Source organism: Notolepis coatsorum, assembly GCF_963971535.1.
Source record: "Notolepis coatsorum genome assembly, chromosome: 12".
NCBI classification, from domain to species: Eukaryota; Metazoa; Chordata; class Actinopteri; order Aulopiformes; family Paralepididae; genus Notolepis; species Notolepis coatsorum.
In genome coordinates, this window is record NC_140176.1 from 9,330,774 (window position 1) to 9,345,742 (window position 14,969).

Here is a 14,969-nt window from a genome sequence, read left to right on the forward strand (position 1 = left end):
CACACACACACATACACACACATACACATACACCCACACATGGTCCTCACATGGTGTGTGTCTTGTCTGTGTAGAAACAGTTGTCTGTCTGAAGCAATTGTAAAACCAATTGAATCACTGAATCTATGCACGTCCCCTTTAAGAGATCTGAAATATGTTGGAACATTGGAATGTATGGAACATTAACGGGAGACATGACAACAGACAACAGCAGGAGAGAGGATTAAAGGATAGGCAATACACTGAAATGAGGGAAATAGTTTTAGTTATTCTTTGTCTTTGAAAGCATTTGAAAGCCATCGCAGCTATTTAAATTGTGTTCTCTGTTTGAGTTGAGTTCTCTGTTGAGTTCAACAGAGTCTAGTCGGCTGCTAACACCGTCAGTCACACCGTGTAGAGCCCTGAGAGTGATGATGTCTGGCCAGGGCAGCGTTCAACAGAGTCTAGTAGGCTGCTAACACCGTCACTCACACCGTGTAGAGCCCTGAGAGTGATGATGTCTGGTCAGAGCAGCGTTCAACAGAGTCTAGTCGGCTGCTAACACCATCAGTCACACCGTGTAGAGCCCTGAGAGTGATGATGTCTGGCCAGGGCAGCGTTCAACAGAGTCTAGTAGGCTGCTAACACTGTCAGTCACACCGTGTAGAGCCCTGAGAGTGATGATGTCTGGCCAGGGCAGCGTTCAACAGAGTCTAGTAGGCTGCTAACACCGTCACTCACACCGTGTAGAGCCCTGAGAGTGATGATGTCTGGCCAGGGCAGCATCTTGTTTCAAGATACAAGATACAAGATACAAGAGTTTTATTTGTCACGGCATACAGGTATACAGTGCAATGCGGGGGGTCTCGCCCGCAACGATGTGCATAATACAAGTAATAATATAATATAAGAGTCCAACCAATAGAGCGACATAGTGCAATAAACAAGTAAACAAAGTAGGCATATCGGTATCTGTACATGAGCTATTTACAGAGCATGCCACAGGTCCTGTGGCAGTGCAGTACACTGTTAGCTACGGATGAGGCATTGGGTCTTTATGTACACTGCTATACAATGCTATATTATACGATCTCAAGCTATACTATTCTTAAAGTGATCTTTCCTTCTGTAAAGTGTCCGTAGTGTGAGCGTGTGCAGCATGAGTGTGTGTGTGTGCTCATGTTAAAGTGGCTGCTAGTGTGTGAGCGTGTACAGTGTGTGTGTTGTGTGTGTGCTCATGTGTGCTTGTGCGTGGAGAGTTCAGTGTTCAAGGCTCTGATGGCCTGTGGGAAGAAGCTGAGCCTAAGTCTCTCTGTCCTCGTTACTGGTGCTCGCAGGCGTTTGCCTGACCGCAGCAGCATGAACAGGCTGTTGTTGGGGTGGTGAGGGTCTTTCATTATCCCGCAGGCTCTGGATTTGCACCTCTTGTTGTATAGGACCTGCAGGGTTGGTAGTGCAATACCCGTGGTACGCTCGGCTGAGCGCACCACTCTCTGTAGGGCCTTCTTGTCCTGTGCCGTGCTGTTGCCATACCAGGCATACAATGTTGTTGTAACTAAGATATTCACTGAATAAATAATCGTTTTCATGATAGATCACTTTTATACAAGGTTTCACACAAACATTTCCTGGTTGATAAGATGACGATGGTGGCCAATCCAGGAATGTACAACAGAACGAACAATGTAATAGCAGCTCAGAGTGTACAAGGGTGCCAGACAGGCATGCGTTCTTCATGGGACGGGGGTGCACTACGTGCAAGCCCAGATAAGTACTCGCTATTTGCATATCAATAGCGCCGGTCGTCAGGTGTGTTAAATACCTGACATGTGTTACATTCCATTAGGTGCGTGCAATCCCAGTTGATTTCAGGAACGCACCACTGGTGCCAGAGAGCTGTGTAGTAGCGCCCCCTGGCATGCAAAAGGTGAAACTTTCTAGTGAATGTAATCTTTCAATGGACAATAATAGAAATGGATTCAAATTAAATACTTGTCACTGCCCGATTAGAAAGATATTAAATCATTCAGGTTCTTGGCCTGCTCTCAGCCCATGTGCAATGTTTCATCCAAATTGGCCCTATAGTTTGTGAGATTGGCTGCGGACTCACACACACGCACACACAGGTCGCACGCACGCACGGCGCACGCACACACACACGCAGAGACAGACAGACACAACCAAACACATAATCCCTCCCCAGGTGTACCACCTGACAAAAAAATTAAGATTTATGTTATTTATGGTCCCAATACTTTTATGTTTAAAAATTATTCACACTAGAGTGTAACGCTTCCTTCGGTCCTGCGGGACCAGACGGCAACCCTCCTCCCGGTTCGGCTGGTCCAGGTTTCGGACCTTCTCAACTCCCCTTCCATACTCCACTTCACGCTGATCCAGATGTGGCAGATCTGGCATCAGCTCACTCACCTGATTAACATTATTTGCTGTCATTTATGTTTGATTTATTCGTTGTCTATGTTGTCTTTATTAGTTCCACTGTGTTAGTCTTGTGTCCCTACTGTCTGTGTTTTGTAAATGTGTTTTAGTCTCGTATGTCTCAGTTTGTACAATTGTTATTGTTTTCCCCTGTGTGCTCTGTATTCTGTTAATCCTGTCTACCACACCTGTGTCCTGTTAGTAATTACCCTCTGTCTCTAATTAGTGTTTGTATTGAAGTGTTCTGGGCCAGCATACACTTGCTGGTTCATTGTTTAATGTTACCTGTGTGTCAGTCGTGTTTCCTTGTTTTCTGTTTGAGTAAACCTTGTTATCGTCACAACGCCGTCTCCTGCTTCCTGTTTATCATCTCTCCGTTATCTGCTGCAATTGGGTTCCACACTCCACCATGCCAACGAAATGCGCCAACCGTAACACTAGAGATTGAGAAGATGACACGCTGCTCAATAGTTTCACAGAGATGTGTTATTAAATGTGTAAATACATATTTGAATGTACTTTGTTGTATATTAGGGTGAAGGGAATGTCCACAACATCCAATACTTTTGAAAGCTTTACTTTGCATTCTCTGCCCGGCTAACTCAGCATTTCACTTCTTCTACAACAGAATTATGCACTCTGCCTTAGTACAGTGTAGGATTGCCCCCTACTGGACCGTTCATTAGCAACAGCTTCTAACAGGTGAGTATCGTCAATTTACTATTTCATGTATTATTTACAGGTCAGTTTCAGTAGCTAGGATTCCACATTACTTTATCTTTTCTTTTTAAGATATATTTTTTGGCGTTTTATCGCTTTATTACTACTGGGCAGTCCAGTAGGGAGAGACAGAGGAGAAATGGGAGACAGAGTGGGGGGAAGACATTCGGGAAATAACAACGGATTCGGGAATCGAACCCGGGTCGCCCGTGTCACGGCTGAGCGCGCTATGTGGTTCGCCACTGGGGCGCCCATAGGATTCCACATTACTTTTACACATTGTGAGGGCCGGCGATCCACTCCACTGGTCAAATTACTTACTCGTGAGTAGTACGTCCGTTGATAAAGAAAAGCAATGTCCACAGCCGCTCCAGTGTATAGTAAAGATATTCAAATGGTTTATTTGCAAAGTCTTTCTTTACAGAAGTGGTCCTAAATCTACTTTCCTAAATATTCCTGTCACTCATACACATACTACTTACTACAAGGTAAGAAAACTGTATTTTCCCAGTCTCCAAAATCACCGCCGACTCCACACATGAAAATTCCTTCGTAGTGTGCCAGCCGTAAATCCACTTGCTGGCTTCTGGCTTCAGTCCATTGTTGAGTCCATCCTTTTGGTCCCGTTCAGTCTGGTCGATGATGCAAAACTGCCGTTCTTCTTCTTCTTCTTATTTGAATTTCCGGCAGAGTAGACGCATCGTGGCGTATTACTGCCCTCCGCAATTCTTTTTATGGGCTCTTCTTCTTCTCCTTCTTCTCCTTCTTCACCTTCTTTTTCTTCTTCTACTGGACCCCGTCATCAACTACATTGTCCATTGGAGTGCAGCTACTGCTGCTACTTCCTGCCTGAGCCCCCCTCCGCGGGACCCTCCTTGCCCCCTGCTATCTTATCCTGGGCTGCTTTGTCCCTCGCAGCCTTGTCCCTCGCAGCCCCCTCAGCCAATTCATTACACACCTCCTTCCAGTCCAGACCTTCCAATCCCAGATGTTGAACCGCTATCCTAACAATCATCTTCACCATCTCTGTTCTACCCTTAGCCTCTGCCATACCAGTAACTACCCCTGCCACGAAGGCCACAATACCTAATTTCTCCTCCCTTCCCCTCTCTCTTTCCACCTGCTCTACCCTCACTGCCAAATGCCCTCCTTCAACCCCCTGCACCCTTTCTTGGCTACCCTGTCCTGCCCTGCTAACCGCCCCAGCATACGTCAACTTACCCTCCCTTCTCTCTCTCCGATCCGCGACCTCCTTCATCATCACCTCGCACCCCCGAAACGCTACACTATGCTCCCCACCACAACTACAGCACTTCGGCTTCACTCCCTCTCCACAATTCCCATATTCATGTTCCCCGCCACACCTAGCGCACCTCATCCCCTTCCTACACGTGGTAGCTATATGGCCAAACCCCTGGCACCTATAGCACCTAAGAGGATTATGAACAAATTCCCTAACCCTATACATCCTACGCCCTACAAACACCTCCCTAGGAACAACCCCACCCTCAAACGTAATCACTACCGTCCCCGTCACTGCCCTCTCTGCTCCCCTCTTCATCCTTTCTGCACTCTTAACTATGCCATTACGCCCGTTCTCCATTAGCTCTCCCACCAGCTGCTCTACTATAACCTCGACCGGTACCCCAGCTATCACCCCCTTACATCCCCCCCCCCCTCTTCTCCCCTACTCTCGCCACCTTACTTATACCCACCCCCCCAATGCTCTGCATCTTCCTAGCCACCTCCACCTGCCCCTCACTACCACACCCTACGGCCAGATTCCCATCCCACAAAACGTTCACGTACTTTACCTCTCCTAATCGCTCGGCAATGAGTTTGGGCCACTCGAGCCTACCTACTTTCCTCTCATCCCTCTCCCCCTCAAGCCTGACCACTATATGGATCACTTCCGCTTTTGCCACATCTTTTCCAGCACCCTCGTCTCCCAGCCCACTTGAGCTATCGTCCCCCCCTTTCTTCCTCTTCCCCCCTTCTCCCCCCCTCTCCTCCCCCCTACTCTCACCCTTGCCCTGGCTATCCCCGTCGCTGTCGTTCCTCTCCGTCCGCTTCTTCCTCTTCTTCCCCACCGTTTCCCACCCCTCCTCCTCCCTCTCTTCTTTCTCCCTCTCCTCCCCACTGTACTCCGACTGATCGCGAATATCGGCCGTTCTGGAAATTCGTAGCTCCATTTGCCGTTCTTCCTCTTCCTTCTTCTTCTTCTTTACACCATCCGACTCCTTCCCTTTGCCACAGCAAAACGGAGGGCAAGGCTTGGGGCAAGGACTCCACTCTCCCCGCTCTCCATAAGCTGCCTCGCTCGAGGAAACACCTGCTTATATAGAGACCCAAAGGTTCTAGAATGTTCGGTTATGACCTCATACAGTGACATCACGAAGGTTCCATAACTTTCTATCATGACGTCATACGGTGGTTCCAGAATGTTTTACGTTCTAGCATGTTCTACTATGACCTCACCCCACACGGTCCGGACTGTTTTATGTTCCAGAAAGCTCTATTATGACAAATACGATGGTTCAATGACTTTATCTAAATCCAATCAATATTAAACATTCATATAATACAATAACCGAAATATATATAGCTTTGGCTCTTACACACATTGTGTGACTTTAATCCCCAGATGAAAAAAGGAGGAGGAATAGAGGGGATGTAGTCAACAGAGACCTAGTCCAAAATCCGCTTGACTAAGACTAACTGTAGAACCATTACCTATAAGCCTACTGCGAGGGGCAAGTGGGCTGGCTTGAGTTAGACGCGTGCTTGAAGAATTCAATGTCCAGAGAGCTCGTTTCATTTTCGATATGCCAATCCTTTTATTGACCATTATCAACCAAAAAATATATACAAAAACTCTTTTTACTAATAACACTGAACGCCGACCTATACGGCACATCAACACGAACACAACAAGACACGTCAAAAACTGTATGGCTATTCCCCTTGCGCACCTGGGGCTCATCACCCACTGATCAGTATATATGGGTAACCACCCCCTGTGGTGGTTGCCATGGTGACTGTCTGATAATGCCAAACCTCTGCACCGTGAGTTAAAATAAAACTAAATAAACAGAAGGGCATTTTGGCTCCAACACTAACCAAAAACAGGCAAGAACATTTTACCATTCTTGTCTTTCTGAAGAAAGAAAAACGCACGTAAAAAAAAAAAAAAAAAAAAATCAATGTAAATTCCATTTGAATTAAAGTGAGCCAAGGTTGAAAAATCAATTAAACATTGTCTTGTTATTCTGTCACAAAAAAAGGAGGTAGGGACCGCACTCGGAATATCGTTGTTTTTATTTTCAAGCTGTTATAGCGCACAAAACGTTTTCAGCCATCCGGCCTTCATCAGTGTGCCGGATGGCCGGATGGCTGAAAACGTTTTGTGCGCTATAACAACTTGAAAATAAAAACAACAATATTCCGAGTGCGGTCCCTACCTCCTTTTTTGCAACTTAATTAATGTTGGACTACGCACCTGTCTGAGCGCAGTGGTTACCCCCTTTTTCTACTTGTTATTCTGTCACACACACATAGACTAGATACCCCAAAATATTAAAGGAACATGCCAAAAAATTTCCAATTCCAATGATGATGTCACAGTGGCTACTGGCCATTGAAAGCTATTCAGTCATAGAATTCTAAGATATAATTTTGAGGAAAGGGATCCAATCACCTGATAGTTCATCAGTGAGCTGGATGCAATAAATCCTACCTGGAGGGGAGAGAACAGATGGTGGAGGTGAACGGTACGCGTCAATACTTTTACCAACTAACCTCCAGTTCCGCGTTCGCGTTCTGCGATCTGATTGGCCACTGACGTTTCTGGTCATGTGACATCTGCGCCAATCGTGTGACGCCTGTTTCTATCACTGGTTAAGCTTAGGCACTCTTTCGAAGTTGGTTAAGGTTAGAGTTTGTCTTAGAGCAGGGCGATAGAACACCAGCCGTGATTCCAAACTCTAACCTTAACCAACTTCGAAAGAGTCGCCTAAGCTTAACCAGTGATAAACTAGGCGTTAGGTAGTTTGCAGGCTGTTCGAGGCGGAAATAGGCGCAGAAACAGGCGTCACGCGATTGGCGCACATGTCACATGACCAGAAACGTCAGTGGCCAATCAGATCGCAGAACGCGAACGCGGAACTGGAGGTTAGTTGGTAAAAGTATAGAAGTGAATGGTACACTGCCCCCCCCCCCCCCCCCCCTCCTCCAAGTGAGCTGCGGTGTTCCACAAGGAAGCATACTAGTACCTTTACTGTTACTAATTTATGCAAGTGACATGTCATCAGCTTGTGACTGCAACTTGTTCCTGTTCGCGGACGACTCTGCAATCTGTTAAGCCCTGCTGGTCTCTGACAGGGACAAGTTGCAGGTTGAAAAAGCCCTCAGCTCTGAACTCGGCAGAATCTGCAACTGGCTCGCTGATAACAAACTATCATTACACCTGGGTAGAACAGAGTCCATTCTCTTTGGATCAAATAGCAAACTCAGCAAGACCGACGGCTTCTCTGTTACAGTGGGTGACAATATTGTCACAAGGAAAGATCTGGTTTCCATCCTAGAGGCCAAATCTTTCCTGTGACAAAATGGCAACCAATGTAATCAAAAAAGTCAACCAACGAACAAGATTCTTGTACCGGATCTCCTCTCTGGTAAACAAGAATACCTTGAAGGTTCTAACAGGAGCACTCATTCAAGGGTACTACGACTATGCTTACACCTCATGGTACCAAAGCACCTCAAAGGCCCTAAAACAAGGCTACAAACATCACAAAATAAACTGGTCAGACTACTGCTTGGCCTTACTCCTAAAACCCACCTTACCCCTGCCCATTTTGACAACCTAGGATGGCTTAGAGTAGACGACAGTGTACAGCAACTTGCAATGGGCCTGGTCTACAAGATACACTACACCACTAAGATACCCATGTACATGTCGAATTACTTCCCAAAGGTCAGTGAATTCCACAACCAGAACACCAGAGGGAGTTCCACGAATCATGTTCAACCCAGATCCGGCTCAAACAAGGGACTAAACACGTTTAGCAATTATGCCACAATAATGTGGAACGCCCTACCCACAGCCTTAAAATAATGTGAATCCCTACCCTCCTTCAAAACCGCTCTCAAAGAGCACCTACGGGTGGCTGCAATTAGAAACTGGCCCTGGTAAATGTCCAAATCCCAGCACCCACCCACCCTACCCCCTCCAATGTACAGTTTTATTATCTCTTTTTCTCTTTTTCTTACACAGTACTGTATATTTGTATGTCTTGTATGTCATAAATGTTTTGATGAATTGAAAATGGAGGACCCTGATGTAAACGAGACGAAAGTATTTTTCTGGTCTGCATTCTCTTAGCAGTTGTTTGTATTGAGCCGTACTGTATTTGTACCCCTTCTGTAATCTGTTAATAAAGTGTTCAATCAATCAATCAATCCCTTGATACTTAAAAGAACATGCCAACATTTTGGGGTAATTAGCTTATCGTCTTCTCCAGAGAGAGACAAGAAGATAGATACCTCTCTGTGCGTTCAGTAGAAAGCTATCTGGCTGCACGTTAGCCTAGCTTAGCACAATGAATGGAAGCGGACATGGCCGGTTAGCCTTCGGGAGAGGTGTTAGTTGGACAATGCCTAGGCTAACCGGCCACGTCCGCTTCCATTCATTGTGCTAAGCTAGGCTAACGTGCAGCCAGATAGCTTTCTACTGAACGCACAGAGAGGAAACTGCTATCTATTTACAATCAAACCGGTGTGACTGTACACCTCCTGAGGGTTAACTTCAGGAATATCTCCTCCAGGGAGTTGACGTCACATGGTCTCTTGCGTCAGCACTCACCCAGCCTGGTCTGACCCAACGCGGTTCAATCAAAAACAAACACACACAGTCCAGAGAGTCCACAGAATGAGAAAAAAACACCATTTGTAAACATGTGGCTGTGCACATGTGCTATACAAATAAAGTTTATTATTATTATGGTTTTAATTCCTTGAGAACAGTGTTGCCTTTAAAAGCACATACAGTAGCTTTAATATAATTATCACATAAATGCATCTAGTGGCTAATAATCACTATAAACAATAAACAATAATAATCAGAAGACTAATGGACCCAACGGTTCAATCCTAATAGTTGACCAGAAACGGCAGACAGTGGACTCTTATCAGTTCATTCTGTTTTCTCGCTCAATAGCTCTTGGTCAAGTCGTTCAAACAGGTCTGTATAATTTACAAAACATTACATGGACTCTGTCCTCTCCCCCCTGCGAGAATTCATTACAAAGAAGTCTGATAGTGGTCATAGGACTAGGTAAACCTCTAGTTGCTGACGCACTACTTTCGGTCAGAATGTCTTGTCAGTGCAGGGAAGTATGTTGTGGAACAGTTTACCTACCACCATTCCAGAATGTCTAACCTTTACTATTTTTAAACTCAAAGTAAAAAAAAAAGGTTTCTAGAACACCAAGCATGTGACCTATAGGGCCTTTATGGTCTTGGTCCTTTTAGCTTTGTAGCCATGTTTTTGTAAATGATTGTTCTTTTGTTTTAACATGTTTTTGTATTGCTCTGTTTTTGTATTTCATTTGTTTTATGTTTGGGGACTGAGGGTGAAAATTTGCATCTCTTGCTAAATCCTGTGTATTTACAGTGCATTATATGTATTGTCCATTAATACATGTTGTCCCTTCCAAATAAACGAATAAATGAAAATGAAAAAACATGCCTCTACTCCTGTAGCTCAGATCAATGGTCCATCTCTGTTACAACTACTACCCTAGGGAAACAAGCCAGTGTCTATCTTGTGTCATCCTTAATGTTTTAAACCTACATCTATTTTTGTATGAATCTATGAATACAAATATTAATTACAAAAGATTACAATCACAGAACATCAAGATATAAGTAATTATTTAACAAAAAATTATAAAAAAATTAAAACACAAAGTAAGCAGTTAATATATGAACATAACAATAACCTTTCTACTTCCTGTAGTCACATATACACTCATATGTTTGCTATGAATGTAGATATTTCAGGACAAATATTGAGATTGAATGGTTTGTACAGATGAAGCCATGATGCGGACGATATCTGTCATGTCTCCTGTGGGGGAACTCTGGAATAATTCCTTGGATAATTGCTGATAATTAATGCAAAGTAAAAAAAAAATATATATATATATACACTAATAAAAAGAAAATCTGTGATGGAGCATGTAGATCATATAGGCCTACGATCACATGACTCATTGGAATGGGCGTGACAAGTCAAGGTTCAACCGCATAGGGCAAAGTTTGCATACATTTTTTTAATATATGAACATAACAATAACCTTTCTACTTCCTGTAGTCACATATACACTCATATGTTTGCTATGAATGTAGATATTTCAGGACAAATATTGAGATTGAATGGTTTGTACAGATGAAGCCATGATGCGGACGATATCTGTCATGTCTCCTGTGGGGGAACTCTGGAATAATTCCTTGGATAATTGCTGATAATTAATGCAAAGTAAAAAAAAATATATATATATATACACTAATAAAAAGAAAATCTGTGATGGAGCATGTAGATCATATAGGTCTACGATCACATGACTCATTGGAATGGGCGTGACAAGTCAAGGTTCAACCGCATAGGGCAAAGTTTGCATAAATTTTTTTTGCAGTGCAAAAGCCATTAATAATTGATTGGTTTGATCAAGTGAGTAATTAAACCGTTTGAGGTTCTTTATCGTGTCAGGGTTGTTGAGAAATACACTCTGGACAAAGGTTGCACCTCTGTGAAAAGACAGGAGAGAGAGAGAGAGAAGGGGAGAGAAAAAGAGAGAGAGATAGAGAGAGATTGCACTACTAGCACACAAAGCCTGATAAATAGATTTTGGTGGGATTCTATGTGGTATATACCATTAAAAGGAGATTCCACCCTAAAATGGACATTATTTCACATAGGTTATTTCACATAACGTATTGTATTGTATATTGGATAGTGTATTGTATTGCTGACTGTACAATTGGCCATTGAGAATTTACAACTTTTTCCTTTATTACCCTCCAGGAAGCTCTTATTAAACTTAAATTGGTTGCTAGTTAAACTAAATTGATTCTGTTTTCTAGAGCCAGAAACATTGAATATGATGGTTTACACATATCTACCATAAGTGGTTCTAGCATTGAGAGAGTCACTGAATATAAATATCTTGGTGTGTGGCTTGATGAGAAATGTACATTTAAATTCCATGTGGACAGCGGCGTCTGGGTGGCGCAGTCCTTTTTAGGTTCCTAGTAGTTGTAGTTGGATGTCTGGCAGCAGTCCCTGCCCACTGTTGTGGAGCCTGACGGCCGCTGGTATGAAGGACTGGCCGAGGCGGTTAGTTGAGTGTCGGGGGGGGTATGAGTCTGTGACTGAATGTGCTTCTCATCTTGACAAGACATAACATCCCTCATCCAATACAAGTGTGAGGGGGTGGCTACTAGGGTTGGGCATCGTTTGGATTTGAATGATTCCGGTTCCGATTCCGATTCTCTATATCGATTCCTGTTCTGAACGATTCTCGATTCCGATTCTTTGAGGTGCAGGTCACAGCTTATTTCGCAGGAGAATTTTTTTCTTTTTGAAATTTTAAATTTTTTTCATACTATTGACATTTTCAGTTGACTTGATACAGTTTAATTTGGTTGCTGTACTGTAACTAGGGTATTAATTAACAAAGTACATTTTTTTATTTATTTTTTTTAAGAATCGAAATGCAGGTATGTTACTTCCGGTTCCAGAACCGGTTCCTAATTAGAACCGGTTTTCGGTGCCCAACCCTAGTGGCTACCCTCCAATTGAGTAGAATGAGGCGTCTAGCAATGAGCGAAGTGAAGGCCATGGCGTTAGATTGCCCAGTAGATATAGCGACGTTCTCCGGCGTCGGGCCAAATAATGCAATGAGAGGACATGGGGTCAACATTCACAGCAAGAATGTCAGAGTAGGATTTAAAAGCACCTCTATGTTTTTACCTGCCCTCACCCCCCCACGGAGATATCCCAATGCAACACTGCTTTTACATTTTTTTTATCCACTTTTTCTCCCATTTTCTATATTTTTTCTCCCATCCCAATTTTTGTATCATCCAATTCAACCCTCCCCTGTCACGGACGCTGTTTCTTGCCTCCCACAAGCCGACTGCGATGTGGACTAAGTCATACATAGCACAAGTCCCCTCCGGTACTTGAGGTAACAGCAGTCGCATCTTTTCACCTGCGCAGCTCGATCTCTCAGTGGCGAGGAGTAACGCGTGGGAGGCTCACGCTGCCCCCGACACTTCCTGATTCTACTGCGCAGGCGCACCAACCGACCTGTAGGAGTCGCTGTCCACAACGCCCGATCCCCACCCATCAGTTTCACACCCCCTAATACGGCCAATGTGTATTAGTATGAACGACCAGCTAAACTGAAAGCAATGCGGAGCGCTGGGCTCGAACAGGCGATCCCAGCGTCTCTGCATTCGTGGCGAGCGCCTTGCCCACTACGCCACGTAGCCGCCCTCACTGCTTTTACATTTTATACATTTTATATAATTTCACATCATATGATCTGGGATACAAAGGGTTAAACATTTTCAGAGCCCCCCCCCCCCTCTGAACTGGTTCTGAACTGTTGATTCTACACTGTTAAAATGCCAGTTAAACATTTCTCAGAAATGTTTTTAAGAGTGGGATTAACAGTTCAGAACCAATTCAGAAGAAAGTATTGAACATGGCTAACCCTTTGTATCGGAAGATGTGGTTCACATGGGGGGATGGGCACATAGGTGCGGGAAAGAGGTGGGAAGAGGAGACATAAAGCTACGTATAGGGGTCAGTGTGAAGATATGATACATATTGTATCGGAAAGTGTGGTTCACATGGGGGATGGGCACATACGTGCGGGAAAGAGGTGTTCACGTGGGGTGGAGTATGTGTGTGTGCCGCGTGGTGTATCCCAGACAGTGGCTCAGGAGGTAGAGCAGTCATCTGGTAATCTGGAGCTTCCCGGTTGGATTCCCGCTCCTCCCGGGCAGCGTGTGACGTGTCAAAGCGTGTCCTTGAGCAAGACACTTAACCCCTAACTGCTCTCGATGAGCAGGTTGGCACCTTGCATGGTTACCTCCGCTGTCGGTGTGAATGTGTGAGTGAATGGGTAAAATGTGAGCAACAAATTGTAAAGCGCTTTGGATAAATAAATTATATTTATATAAATGCACCATTTGACATTTATATATACAGTATATATGCAGATTATTTTGAAAATGTCTAACCCTTTGTATCCCAGACCATCCATGTATATTATATGTAAGTGTGTTACTATCTGAAGGTTTTATCAAATGTATGTGTCACTTATTTTCTGAAATCCAGCAGATTTCTTGTTTAAAACATTATTTCTATGATATTTTGCAAAGATAAGAAGACATGGTGAACTACAGATTAGAACCCATGCCACTGAAAGAAAGTACATAGAATACACCTTAGTCCCCCAGGCCACCAATACACCCGTACAACATACTTTTACATATACACATATACAGATACATATTATACAAACATGAAAATAACATGGCCTTCAACCCTTGTAACCAGATTGCATGAGGAGGGACTTGACCCAACAACCTTTGGAACTCAAATCCATTTCTCTACCCATGAGGCCATCACCACACACCTATAGATGACACGAAATATATAAAAAATATACTCATATATGTGTACTCATGTGTATATTTTGTATGTTTGTTGTAGATATTGTGTGTGTTATGTATGTATGTATGTATATATGTATGTATGGCTGGATAGCTGGCCAGTCAAATCCCCTTAGCAACCCCCTTTTTTCCTTTTCTTTTTTTCTACTTATATAGAAACCAACAGCAAGTTGCAACATATAATTCCAAAGGAAAGGATCTTAACCGCGGCTACACCATCTCTGGGAACAACCTATTTGTTATGGTTTGTAACCGACCCCAATCGCACAACACAAGACAGGTATGAGAGTAAGCCAAAACAGGGCATTTATTGATTAAATAACAAAAGGCGGCACTGTCCCTTTAAGGGAGAACACAAAAACACTGGAGTCAAAGAAAATAGGGAAAATGCGGCACTGTGCCTTTAAGGCGAACAGGCTAAGGGGCTAAGGCTAAGGGACAGGGCCAGGGCAAAATGTCAAGGACCAGGACCAGGGGCACTGGAGAGGGGGACAGGGACAGAGGCCCGGAGAGGCGGGCTGGAGACAGGGACAGAGAACAGGGTTAAGGCCTTGGACAGGGCGAGGGCCAGCTGCTTACAGGGATGACAGGGTTCCGACGGCGGAGGCCTGGCACGGAGATCTTCCTCGGATGCTGCAGACGGGCAGCGCAGAACACAGGGGTCCCAGGGGACCGGGGCGAAGAGACGCATCCTCCCGTGGAACTAGGAAGCGCCGGCTTGACGTCTGGAGTGGGAGTTAATGTCCCCATGGGCCGGACAAGTCTTCTTTAAACAAGTCAAGAAGAAACATCATAATATAAATAAAGAACAAAAAAAACACCATGAAATCCAAAATAAATGTAAAATAAATAAATGCAACACTCCCAGACATACCCCAGCGAAGGTAAGGAAAGACTCACTAAAAACCTAGCAATAGGAAAAAAGCACCACAGGCAATGTGGAGGAGAGAAACCTTAGAACGGCCATAACCCATATAACAATTTTACCCTGGGTCTGACTCTGTTACGACTGAAAATATCAGCAACTCTTGTTTCTGTCTTCTACCCGGTAAAAGGTTGCATGTGAAAGTAACGACAAAGTG